Source organism: Durio zibethinus, chromosome 22, assembly GCF_047325235.1.
Source record: "Durio zibethinus cultivar Kanyao isolate XHJ-2024 chromosome 22, ASM4732523v1, whole genome shotgun sequence".
Taxonomy (NCBI): Eukaryota; Viridiplantae; Streptophyta; class Magnoliopsida; order Malvales; family Malvaceae; genus Durio; species Durio zibethinus.
In genome coordinates, this window is record NC_143183.1 from 8,917,121 (window position 1) to 8,930,791 (window position 13,671).

General features: G+C 40.5%; 1 non-coding gene and 2 pseudogenes across 1 annotated transcript; all 3 read left to right on the plus strand.

Moving 5' to 3' along the window:
• The first annotated feature begins 7,984 nt into the window (after nt 1-7,984).
• Nucleotides 7,985-9,783, plus strand: LOC149512579 (18S ribosomal RNA; annotated as a pseudogene).
• A 290-nt stretch (nt 9,784-10,073) lies between these two features.
• LOC149512580 (5.8S ribosomal RNA) lies at nt 10,074-10,229 on the plus strand. Its single transcript, XR_016332249.1, has one exon. It is a non-coding gene; the product is annotated as a 5.8S ribosomal RNA (ribosomal RNA).
• Nucleotides 10,230-10,684: 455 nt separating this feature from the next.
• LOC149512581 (25S ribosomal RNA) lies at nt 10,685-12,183 on the plus strand (annotated as a pseudogene).
• Nucleotides 12,184-13,671: the final 1,488 nt, after the last annotated feature.

A 13,671-nucleotide genomic window follows, 5' to 3' on the forward strand; every position in this document is an offset into this window, starting at 1 on the left:
CCTTGGGCTATGGAAACTTAACCCTTACCCTTGGGCTATGGAAAGTTAGTGCACTTAGCCTTGACAATTGATTCAGCAATAGCAATACTCTTGCTACAAGTCTTATACCCTACCATTTCACTTAGCTCTTACCCATGACTTTTACCTTTTTTCAAACTCCTTTGTTGTGGAGTCTAGCACTCATATGCGATCTTTGTTGCCCTCAAATCGACTTTCATGGATGAAAATCTCTCTTTTAAACCAACTTTTCTCTTTTTGCATATGGGTGGGTGGCCCTTATGCATGCCACTTGTGCACTCAACCACAAACACGATGCTCGAACTAAGGATCTCCTATATATCCTTAAGAGCACTCAAGCATCCTTGTGCCCCACTCTTAGCATTTATGACCAATGATGCTCGCAGCATGCAACCCCACATATAACTTAATAGAACAAGTGACACACTAGCACGTAAGCTACCTGTATTCACTAAACTGACACTAATTCTAGTTGTAATGAAAGCTTTAATCCCACCATGGTCAAAACCTACTGTGATATCAACTCTAATTGGAACTAGCTCTAATAACAACTATCATAGGCCGGGACCTCAAGCTTAGCACCCATGTAGCCTTAGATAAGAACCTACCATCCATGTGCCTAAGTTAGCCTCTTTCCTAACTCTGTGCTTAATGCTTGTGCCATGCACTCCATTGGCTCTCTAGAAGCTTGGAGAAAGCCAGGAAAGAGAGTTAAAGCAATTGTATTTCTATTTACTTAATGCTATGTACAATTACTCCATGTCCTTACAATGATTCCTATGTCTATCACTAAGACTCTAAGTATGGCTAAGTCTATGACTTGGTTTCTCTTCTACTTGTTTATCTTGTTGCTTAAAACCTTTAACCAATGAAGGGAAGGGCCTTTATTTATCTTTGAGCCTCCTTAGCACATATATCCCTTATTAATCTAAGTGTGTAGACTTTATAGGCCTTTTAGACCCTTCCTAGTCCTTAGACACTTCCTAGTCCTTAGACACTTCCTAAGTCAAATAAGGCTTTTACAGAATCTAGCTTGTTCTAGGATCCCTACTCTATGCCTTCTCATGATGTACTATGGGTAAAACTACTACCTAAACTCCTTTTAAAACTCTTCCCATGTTCTAATAGCATCACCCCTACACCTGGCATCCTTATACTAGTGATGCCACCATAGAAGTGAGATGTTTACAAGATATATAAAAGTGGTGCTTACCTTACCAACATCCTTTTCGATGCCTATTGCATGGAAATACTACTCTATGCCTTATAAAAAGTTATCTACATCCCTTACAGATTGTGTCCCCTTGAACTTCTTTAGCTTGTGAACCTCCACTCTAATCTTAAGAGCAATTACAAGTATGTCTCCCCCTATAGCTACCTTGCATGCAGAGAGCCTCTTATTAAGCTACTCCATCTCCTTCCTCATGGCCTCCACCATAGCCTTTAGGGTAGAGTTGATATAGGTAATGCCTTCAATCTCTTCAAAAAAAAGTGTTTGTTTTAACTCTTTCATGATCTCTTTTTTAGCCAAGACCACATTTTAACCATTTTAACCATGGCCAACTCCACCTTGGCCAACTAAGCATTAAAGGTTGAGATCATGTCCCTATTGGTGCCTTTCTTACCCCTTCTAGTAGTGCATGTCTTATGAGACTCTTTCCCCTTAGCGTTCTAGTGGCTTATTTCAAAAGTAGACATTATCTTGGATAGAGGTCACACATTAAACCATGCTCTGATACCAACTATCACAAGCTTTAGTTTTAAGCCTTGTAACTATGCAACCTTATATGGGAAACTACCTCTCACATATGCCTAAGTCATCCTTTAATCAGTTGAGTGAGTGTGCCACTCACCAAAGACTAGTTGGACCCTAAAAACAATCAAACACTATAACACACTAAAAAGGCACTGGTGAAAGAATACAAGATCCTTTCTATTATTAGAACATGTGGCTATGTACAAATGTGTTTAAATAGCTTATTGGTTCACAAGTTCATAGTTTCATGAGTTGGTCCTATGAGGCAGAGGCACCCGTATTTATACTTAAGCCCCCATGGCCTATGTGGTCACTAAAGAGCCAAGTGTGTGGCTTTTATATACATTCTAGAAGGTTTTAAAGCCTCTAGATACATACAGGGTCAGTTAGGGAATTTCTAGAAAGGAGTTCATTCCAAACACTCTATGGCACACTAGGTCTAGAAGGTTTTAGGCTCTCTTCAAAAAGTGCCCATGACCAAGGCCTTCTAAAAGCTTCCTTACCTTGGTGCTACAATACCTATGACCTTTTCCATATCTGGCTCTTCTAAAAGGTTCCATGCTAATGCACCTGGCTTGTGTCTAAGCTTATCTAAAACCTTCACACCTACAATGCCCATACCACCTTTTTTGGCATTCTAGAAGCTTCTCTTGAATGGTCTTTTAGGCTCTGTATTAGGTAACTCTCATAAGACTCATTCTCACAGCCAGATGCTTGAGCGAAAGTCTGGCCTCTATGCATTGGTGCTTGGGCATTGGCTTTGATGGTGCTCAAATAAGGTGTGACACTGGCACTTGGTGTGACATGTGTACCATGACCCTTCCACCCAAGGCACCTGTCTGCCTCTCAATTACCATTGGCACCAAATGACATTTATGCATGTGTCATAGGCTTCAATCTAAAGCCAAATGTTATGTGGCCTTGGATAGGGAATTGACTCTGTCTGCCTAACTCAGCCTATGAAACTCAAGTGCTAAGCATAATTTAAGCTTCTCAAATATTATGCTGTAGTGCTAGACCATTTAGAAACCCACAAATTAGATCTTCCTATGACAATGTTTAGGCATGCCTGCACTTGGGTTGATCATGCACCTGTACCTTGACCATCAATGCTTGCACCTAGATTTGTCAATGCACTTGCACCTTGAACATCAACACTCACATTTGGGTCTGACTATGTGCTTGTGCATTGCTCACCGTGCTTGCATTTAGGCCTAGCTCAATTCTACCAAACTTGAACACCTTGCTTGAGTATCTAAAGTCTTAATCACTACCCATGGCATTGTTTCAAGCTAGTTCCCTGAGACCTAGGCCTCCAATAGGCCTCAAAGCCTAGTCCCCTTGGCTGTCAAACCCTATCTCATTAGAACTGGAACTACTTTTTAACTAGAAAGAACCCTAAGGCCTAGACTAGCTAATGGACCATGATACATGCACATGTCTTGACCACTATTAGGACATGTTGGCCTTTAGTCTCAGCATATGCTGGCCCATTTTGTGAGCTATTCCTTTGAACACCATCGACACATGTTAGGTCACACACCAAGTGCAGGTATCCTAAGCCTGAGCCATGCACCATGCGTACCAAAATTGGGCAATAGGTGGGTTCAAGTAGATCTTCATATTTCTACCATGCCAATGCCATTTTCATGACTTGTAAATTCATATAACACTCAGCAGCACCCACACCTAAGCCTGGCTTAATTTTATCAAACCTAAACACCATGCTTGAGCCGCTAGAGTCTTGATCATTACCTATGCCAATGTTTTGGGCTAGTTCCTTGTGACCTGAACCTCTAGTATGCCTTAAGGCCTAGTCTCCCTAGTAGTCGAACCCTCTCTCACTACAAGTGGAACTACTCCTCGACTTAGAGAGAACCCTTAGTCCTAGACTAGCTTACATACCATGACACTTATACATGCCTCAACCAGCATTGAAGCATGTTGGACCTTGGTCTTCGCACATTCTTCGACCACTATCAACACATGCTGGCATTTGGTGTGGGCAGTTCTCTCAACACCATCACCATTGCTAGGCCATGCACCATTTGTAGGTATTTTGGGCTCGAGCCACGTACCATGCTCACCATGATCAAGTAGTAAGTGGGTTCAAGCACATCCTTTTATTTCTACCTTGCCAATGCCATTTTTATGGCTTATAAGTTCATATAATATTCTCTTAAGCCTTCATGTAAAGTTTCATGGCAAGATGACTTATTTTTTATTTTTCATAATTTTTAGAATTTTTTACAGTTTGGGATTTTTTGAAATTTGTTTAGAAGGAGTGTTGGCCCCAAATTTGGTATACGTGATCCTTGTAATTTTGTTGGCGTCCATAAAAAGATTTAGCTAAAAAAATTGAAGTGTAAAAGATTTTGTGGCCATTTAAAAAAGGCATCATCATTTCAGACACTTGAATGGCTACTAGCTACAACATACTATTAAAGTTTTCAAGGTGCTAATTGCTATTGTTATTCTAGCCATTGGACTCCTCATAAGTCTTTCCAATGGCTACAAGTTTCTTTCATTACGGGTAATCCCTGGGCCTATGTGATCTTGAACACAAGAAGTAGCTAAAGGTAATGTCCTTCTTACCTTTCTCCTTGTCAAGCTCCTTGACCTTTGCCTTGTGATGATGAGACTTCTCTTTAGCCTTATCTTTTGATGAAAAGTGGTTATTCTTGTCTCCCCCATTCAAGCTATTGTACCTAGCTCATGAGACTTGGTGCGCTCATACTCGACCAATGATTCAACAACCACAATTGCCTGACTCAAGTCTTGGACTCTATGCTACTTTATCTCGATTCTTGCCTATGGCTTGATTCTATTGAGAAAGTAGAACAAGGCTTCCTACTCAGCCATGTTAGGAACTATAAGTGACAATTTTGAAAACTTCTGACAATCTTCCTGCACTATTTCGCCTTGAGTGAGCTGATAAAGCTTCACCAAACTTTTTCTTCCACATACTCTAATTTAAATTATCTCACTAGCTTTCTCACAAATTGATCCCTTGTGGTGATGCAATCTCTCCTCATTCCATGTCATCGCACTTTTGACACCATAATAGGGCCACATCAATTAAGTACATGTTGTGGTGCTTACCTTGGCTTTCTCCATTAAACTAGCCACTCGATAGTACTTCTCCATGCCCCACATGAAGTTGTGGACATCTTTGGCCTAGCAACTTCTAGCAATGGCTTTCGTTTGGGCACCTCCACCCTAGGTCCCAAACCCCTGTTTGCAACTATGGTGGCTTAAAATGCACCAAACTCCCAAATGAATTGCTCTAGTTCTTCCATAAGGCTACCAACTAAGCCTCTAGAGCCTTATTATGCTATGTGAGCATTTCCATCTCTCAGGCCAAGGCACCATGCATCTTTTCTTTTAGCTCCTCGAACCAATCCTCAAATCTCCTATGGCTAACTTATATTTTGCCAACCAAGATTCCATGGATGATAATAGATCCTTCGAACTAGCCCTTCTCCACTAGCTCGTGGGTGGGCGGCCATCTTGCACGACACTCGTGCACTCCACTTAAGGGTTTCTAGCCAAGTTTTTGCATGTACACCACAATCATGAAGCTTAGACTAAGGATTTCCCATAATTTCCTTAGGAGCACTCAAGCATCTTTGTGCCCTACTCTCGACATTGACAACTAGCAATCACCCACACAAACACTTTTTATTGCAAGTCAACAACAAACTGGCACACTGACATGCAAGCTACACACACACTCAAACTGACACCAATACTAATCACAACTAAGGTTTTGATCCCACTATGGTCGAAACCTACTCAAATACCAAGTTTGATTGGAACTGGCTCTGATACCAATTATCATGGGCCAGGAGCTTAAGCCTAGCTACTGTTGGCCTTAGGCTAGAAATTACCATTCGTATGCTTTAGTAAGCCTTTAACTAACTCTATGATATGCACTAATTGATTGTGCCATGCATTTTTACTAGAACTTGACTAACCTCTTAAGAGTTTAGGAGAAAACGAAGAGGGAAATGGTTAAGGCATGAGTAGTATATTTACTTGATAGGGTATGTACACTTGCTCTTCTAGCACAGTCCATATGTGTTCTTTGCAAAGGCATTCAATGCCTAAGTCACTAATACTTCATACTCTTACTTCATTATGTGGTCACCTATTGCTTGTGGCTTCTATGTCTGACTACCCACAGCATATCTTGAGGTATCCAGAACCTTGCAACAAGTAGTCCTCATCCCTGGCATCGTACAGCTCACCTCGAGTGTACTCTTACACTCTAGCCTTAGCCTTAGCCAACACATTTAGGTAAAATATGTGCCATTAGGGCCTTGATTTCGATCTTTCTTAGTCTATTACCTATGCCATCTTAAATAAGTCTCATCACATAACCTTCTTGGTTTTGGACTCATGTGTGGTCTGTGACATGGGCACATGCTTCTACCATTATCAGCACAGAGGATGTGCAGTTCCAAGTAGGAAAATTGGTGTTGATGAAGCTACATCCCATTATGCATTATAGAGGGCTACACAAAGGCCTAGTCCAAAGGTATAAGGGACTTTTTAGAGTTCTTAAGAGGGTAGGCAAGGTTGCTTACAAGCTGGATATACCACCTAAGCTAAGGGTACACCTGATGTTTCATGTTAGCATGCTCAAGCCATTCCATAAGGATGAAAGAGATCCAGGAAGGGCAGAGTCAAAGCACGCGCCTTTTGGAGTAAAGGCCTCATATAAAATAGAGGTTTATAGCATCATAGTTGATCAAGAAGTGAGGCAAAAAAACTATCAACCAAGATAGAAGTAACAACATTGGTACAAGCTATGCCTTAGTGAAGGCACATGCCTTAATTAGTATTGAAAAAAGATGGCCCTTGGTGTAAGTAGTTACCTCAAACATCATCAGCACATGCTAAGCATTGGTGCGAGCACATTCCTTAACCATCATCGGCATTTGTAAGCCTTTGGTATAAGATATGTTTGTTTGAAAAAACAATGCCCCTATTACAAACACTTTTATGCCGATTGCAAGCATATTTGTAAAATCTGTTATGCTCTTTAGAGGGTGGTTATTCATGCCCCTTCTTCCTCTTACGGGGGAAAATAGGTGTGCATGATGGGCCTATCATTGCATACATCTAGGGTAGTGTCCCTAGAGCAAAATCCAAGTTGTGCATGCCTTTCAGTCGTGTTGTCTAACGACTAGTTGCTCTGATGACCAACAGGTATCCATGGCTTTAATCAGTTAGCTTGTATGTGGTAAACAGGCTTGACTTTGTTAAGCTCAAGCATATGCCTATAGTTGATGCTACCTTAGACCCCAAACTATGTCCCTAAATTAAGTAATGACTCCTTAGGGTAGTGTAAGTAGAAGCTATGGTTGCAAGCTTGGTTTAGCCAAGTCTCTTGAGTATTTGGCAATCTCGTGGTCCCTTCTCATTGACCATAAAAATGCCTTGGCCTAGCTAAGCCCCTGCATGCAGTCTATGCTTCCCAAAACCCCTAGAACAAGTCTCTAAATCAGGCAACATCCCCTTCGGGTGGTGACAAGAGAGTTTGCGTGTGTAGTCTTAGCTACACCAAGCATTGGTGGTACCATGCTATTGTTACCTATTGGATGAAAGAGGCAGTCTCATGGCCTTTGCTAGTGTTTTCTCTATGCCAAGCAGTTATGGTATGGCCTTGTACATCATTTCCTCTATTTGCTTATCAAGTAATCGATTGTGTGGGTTATGGATCGGTGTTCATGGATGCTACCACTTATAGGCAATAGGCATATGAATGATGTTATAGTTGTGCATGTTGGCAGGCTCCATGCTCGATGCATCAAACTATCGACCTATCATATTCTTCAATATCCCCCCATGTGGTTATCGTACCCTAAAGGTCGAGATCTTAGGCTACATGCCTAAATCGATGGAAACCAAGTGTTTTGCCATCCCTCATCTATCTTATGTCTTTCAAAGCTATGGGTCAAACCTCAATCATGCTCCACCTTCCAAGTGTGCCACCCAAACCTCCATGGCCACATTAGTGCACTTGTCTTTGATTGTGTTATCAAATGCAAAACATTTTGTGGGCATGAACTCTAGGCCCTTGTTTCCCTAATGCTATGCATTTTACATGCTTGACATGCATGATGCTATTGCTTTATGTTGGCTCTCTCTATCACTCAATTTATGTGTTAAGGCCCATGTGGTGCCAACATCCTGAAAGAATGCTACTTGGTTGATCTTACCAGTATTCATATGCTTGTCTCAAAGATTAAGCCATTTAAATATAAACTGATTCAGACTATGAAACTATGAATGGCTTATTATATCAATTATAATTTGTTTGATCATATCTATAACTTGGATAGCAATAATGATTCTAGAGCTAATACTTGCAACAAACCCCAACTTCTAGAAAGGATGCATTTATTAGATAAAAGGTTGATACAAGCTTTGCTCGTTGCTCTGATGATTCTTGATAACTCAGCAGATTACACGACCTTTATGCAGTGATGCATCATTGAAATTTCTACCCTATCAACTTTTGATGGTAGGATATTGGCCTACTATGGTAGTAACAAGTAATGAATAAGAATTAGGATTGATTCTAGAGAGGGAGCTTTAAAAATGGCTACCACATCCAAGGAAGGCAGCAAGTATGCAAATTACCAAATCTTGACATAGGGAGGTAGTGATAATAAATAACAATATCGAGCTCTACAAATCTGGTAATTGGAATGAGTGCCATCTAAATCCCTTAACAAGGATCCATTGCAGGGTAAGTTTGGTGCCAATAGCCACGATAATTTTAGCTCTAATAGCATATATTTAAGTCATTACAATTAAAAAGCTCGTAGTTAGAACTAGGGTTGTGTCATCCGATGTGCCTCACAATAAAGATCAGTTTATTTATCCCTACTACAGGTGACATGTTCCTAGCCTTAGTTGGTCGGGTCATTCCTTTAATGCTATTACTTTGAAGACATTAAAGGCTCAAAGTAGGCCTACGTTTGTATACATTAGCATAAGATAACATCATAGGATTTTGGTCCAATTGTGTTGGCCTTTGGGATCAAAGTACTAATTAATAGGGATAGTTGGGGGCATTCATATTTCATAGTCAAAGGTGAAATTATTGGATTTATAAAAGACGAACAATATGTTTTCTTTAATCAAGAATAAAAGTTAGGTGCTCGAAGATGATTGGATACCATCCTAATCTCAACCATAAACGATGTTAACCAAGGATCGGTGGATGTTACTTTTAGGACTCCATCGACACCTTATGAGAAGTCAAAGTCTTTAGGTTTCAGGCTGAGTATGGTCGCAAGGTTGAAACTTAAAGGAATTGATGGAAGGGTACCATAAGGAGTGGAGCCTGCAGTTTGATTTGACTCAACATAGGGAAACTTACTAAGTCCAAACATAGTAAGGATTAACAAATTGAGAGCTCTATCTTGATTCTATGGGTGGTGGTGCATGGCCATTCTTAGTTGGTGGAGCAATTTGTCCAATTAATTTCATTAGCGAATGAGACGTCAGCCTACTCACTAGCTACATGGAAATGATCCTTTATGGCTAGCTTCTTAAAGGGACTATGGCCACTTAAGCCAAAGAAGTTTAAGGGCCAAGGAAGTTTAAGGCAATAATAGGTTTGTGATGCCCTTAAATGCTCTAGGCTGCACATGCACTACATTGATGTATTCAATGAGTTTATAGCCTTGGCTGACAAGCCCAAGTAATTTTTGAAATTTTATCATGATAGGGATAGATCATTGTAATTATTGGTCTTCAACGAGGAATTCCTAGTAAGCTAGAGTCATCAACTTGCATTGACTATATCTCTACCATTTGCACACACCACCCATTTTTCCTATCAATTGAATGATCTAGCGAAGTGTTCAAATCATGGCAATGTGCACGGTCCATTGCTTATGACATCACAATAAGTCCACTGAACCTGATCATTTAGTGGAATGAGAAGTCGTAATAAGGTTTTCGTAGGTGAACCTGGAGAAAGATCATTGTTGAAACCTACTCAACGAATGAACTATAGACACATTAATGAAACACTAAGGGGGCAAGGCTACCTCTATGCCCCAAGCCCTTTCTAACCCCAGGCAAGCATGACAGTCTCTTTGTTCTACCTCTTAGGTGGGCAAAACGATCAGTATCATTGCCTGTGATTGAATAACAAACCCTTGGGGTGAATTGCACCAAGGAACCAGAATGAAAAGAGAATGAGAGCCATCACCATCTCGTTTGTGGTGCATGCATGAGTGGCATCATGACTCTTTTAGCCATCAAAAGCTAAAACAACTCTTAACAACAAATATCTTGACTCTCACATTGATGAAAGATGTAGCAAAATGTGATATTTGATGTGAATTGCAGAATCCCAAGGACCATCAAGTCTTTGAATGCAAGTTGTTCCCTAAGCCATTTGGCCGAGGGCATGCCTACTTGGGTATCAAGCATCATCACCCACTCCAAACCCCCACCCATCGAGCTTTGAGTGAAAGGGCCAAAGATGGCCTCTTATGATCTCATCAATCATGGTTGGCCCAAAAGAAAGTCCTTAACAATGATATGGCTATAACAATTGGTGCTAGTGTGCCTTGTCTCTTGTGATGCATGAGCTTTAAAAGAGAATCAAGTTAAAAATCCTAAATCGGGATGCCAGGGCTAACGACAACATTAGGGAGTCTGGAGACATCAATAGAGGCCTTGGAATGAGTTATCTTTTCTATTTAATGACCTACCCACCCTAGAAAAGGCTCAACTGTAGGTAAGGTCCAAAGACTAGAAGAGCATCGCACATCATATGGTGTCTAGTGCACCCTAGTGGCCTTTGAAAATTTAGGGATAGAGTGTCATCCAAACTCAATCGTACTCATAACCACTCTTCAAGGTGAATAGCCTTTGGTTGATGGAACAATATAGGTAAAAGAAGTCAACAAAATAGATCCATAACTTCAGAAAAAAGATTGGCTTTGAGGGCTAGGCAATGGGGTCCTAGTCTTGAACAAATTTGGTTGCCAGTGCACTACTTGAGTTACTCCCGTAGTGAAAGTGGGTCATCATATGCTAGCTGGGTGATGAACTGGGAATGGTTCCCTTGGAGGCCTTCCTCGAGCAATGAAAAATCAATTCAAAATTGGTACGGACAAGGGGAATCTGACTGTTTAATTAAAAAAAAAGCATTGTGTTAGTCCCTGCAAATGCTAACGCAATATGATTTCTACCTAGTGCTCTGAATGTCAAAGTGAAGTAATTAAACCCAGTTTAGGTAAATGGCAAGAGTAATTATGACTCTCTTAAGGTAGCCAAATGCCTTGTCATCTAATTAGTGACGTGTAAGAATAGATTAACAAGATTCCCACTATCCCTATCTATTATCCAACAAAACCACAACCAAGGGAATAAGATTGGCAGATTTAGCAAGGAAAGAAGATACTATTAAGCTTGACTCTAGTTTGACTTTGTGAAATGACTTGAGAGGTGTAGGATAAGTGGGAACCCTTAGCCAAAATTGAAATACCCTTACTTTTAACATTATTTTACTTATTCCATGGATTAGAGGTACGATAGACCCTTTTTTCTAGACTTTAGGCAAGCCTTGGTCAATTGATCTAAGCAGAAGACATTGTTAGGTGGGGAGTTTGGATGGGGTGACACATCTGTTAAAAGATAACATAGGTGTCCTACAATGAGCTTAACAAGAACAAAAATTTTGTGTGGAACAAAAGAGTGAAAGCTCATTTGATTCTAAATGAATACAAACTACGAAAGCGTAGCCTATTAGTCCTTTAAACCTTCAAAATTGAAGCTAAAGGTGTCAAAAAAGTTACCATAAGGATAATAGACTTCTAATAGCCAAGTGTTCATAATGACATTGCTTGTTGATCCTTCGATGTTGGCTCCTCCTATCATTATGAAGTAGAATTCACCAAGTGTTGGATTGTTCACCCACTAATAGGGAATGTAAGCTAGGTTTAGACCATCATAAGACATGTTAGTTTTACACTACTAATCGTAGCATCACAATAGTAATTTAACCTATTACGAAAGAAACCATTGATTCATACAATTGGTTATTATGCTTGGTTGAAAAACCAATGGCACATAGCTACTATGCTCTGGATTATGACTAAATGCCTCTAAGTTAGAATCCAAGCTAGAAGTAATGCACGTGCCCATCGCCCGATTGGAGACCTTTAGTAGGGGCCCATGATCCCCAAGTGCACGTGTTGTAGGTGTAACCCCCACAGCAAACAAGCCATACGAGCCTTCTTGGAGCTCAATTCCAACTAAACAATAGGTAAAATCCTATGTAGATGAGTTTAATAAGTCATAGAGTATTGTAAGTGGTAGAGTGGCCTTGCTACCATGATCCACTAACATTCAACCCTTTGTCACTTTGATTCATTCCTCCCATCCACACACACTAAAGGGGTGTGATGTTCTCCATTGTAATTGATTAGGCCAGCAATGACATCCTTTCCTCGAGTATCCAACTAAACGACAACCAAATGCCCTTGGTATTTATTGTAGAGATGGGTTAGCTTATCCTTATTGCAGCCACTTGCCTTGAACCTTATTGGCACATGTTGGCCCTTAGTGCAAGCTGTTACCTCGAATGTCATCAACATCATCTAGCCTTTTAGTTGGGGATGGCAATTGCATCCAACAACATTAACAGATGCTGGCCCATTGTTACCTTAGACAACATCTCCAAATGCTAGCACTTGGTGTAGGCACTTGCCTTGACCACCTTTGGCACAAGCAAGCCTTTGGCATAAGTTGTTGCCTCAAACACCTCTTTAGCAGATACTAGTGTCATAGGCCAAGACTCAAACTCTAACTCGTATGACTCCAGGACCCGAAAATGGACTTATCCATAATCCTAAATCAACCTTCAATCGAACTAGTGCACGAACACTCAAAACTCCAAGGCCAACCATCCTAAACTACTACCAGACAAAGCTGCACATAAACTATTTGATGGAAAGCTAGAGAGAATAATAGAGATAAGCAAGAGTAAACTTGTATTACTCAAGTTGTGGTGTGTGTACAATGAGGGTGGGGGCACCTCTTATTTATAATGAAGACCTCTTTGAATCAATGGTTGACATTGTTCCTATCTTAGGGCTCACAAAGAGCCTAATATATACAAAAGATTATAATAGAATTACATTTAAAGAGTTCTAATTTTAGATAGACTCTATTAGGAAAAGAGTTTGAACTAGGTTGGACTCTTTAACTAGTAGTGCTTGTGCGGGGTCCTTTCTAAGGCTTACACTTAGATCAATTCTACCTACACTTTGGCTTACTCCCACAGCCTTTTTTGCGTTTATCTGAAAGCTACCAAATAGAATTGCCTAGCTAAGCTCTTTGAGCTCTTTTCAATGCTTATGCACCTATTCTAGGTCATGGTTATACCTTTAGAACCTTAAGCGTAGTCTTCCTTACATTTTAACTTGGTCTTGGTTGCCTTAGAATCACTCCCTATCTAAATGAAAACCTCTAGACCTGGTCCTTCCCATGGATCGTGACATTTTCCCCTACTTATTCTAGTGACATCCTCATCGTTAAAAGGATGCTACAGTTGGACTACATGCCCCTGTGCACATTGGCTTTGTCTTTTGCCCCTCAAACTAGATTTCTCGTGTATCGATCCCATGCTTGAACAAGTACTCTACTGGTTGTTCTCCTAAGTGTCATCAGCCATATAATATGCTACTCCCTTTTGCCTACACGCCTAATGTTTCCTTTACTTCCTCTAAATTGCCCATTACACACATTTTTAGAAAGATTTAGCTGCACCTCAAGACTCAAGCTATGGCACTCCATTGCCACTTTGCCTCATCTCCTAGAAAGGATTTTCCATTTCGATAGAATTAAGAAGCATCAAG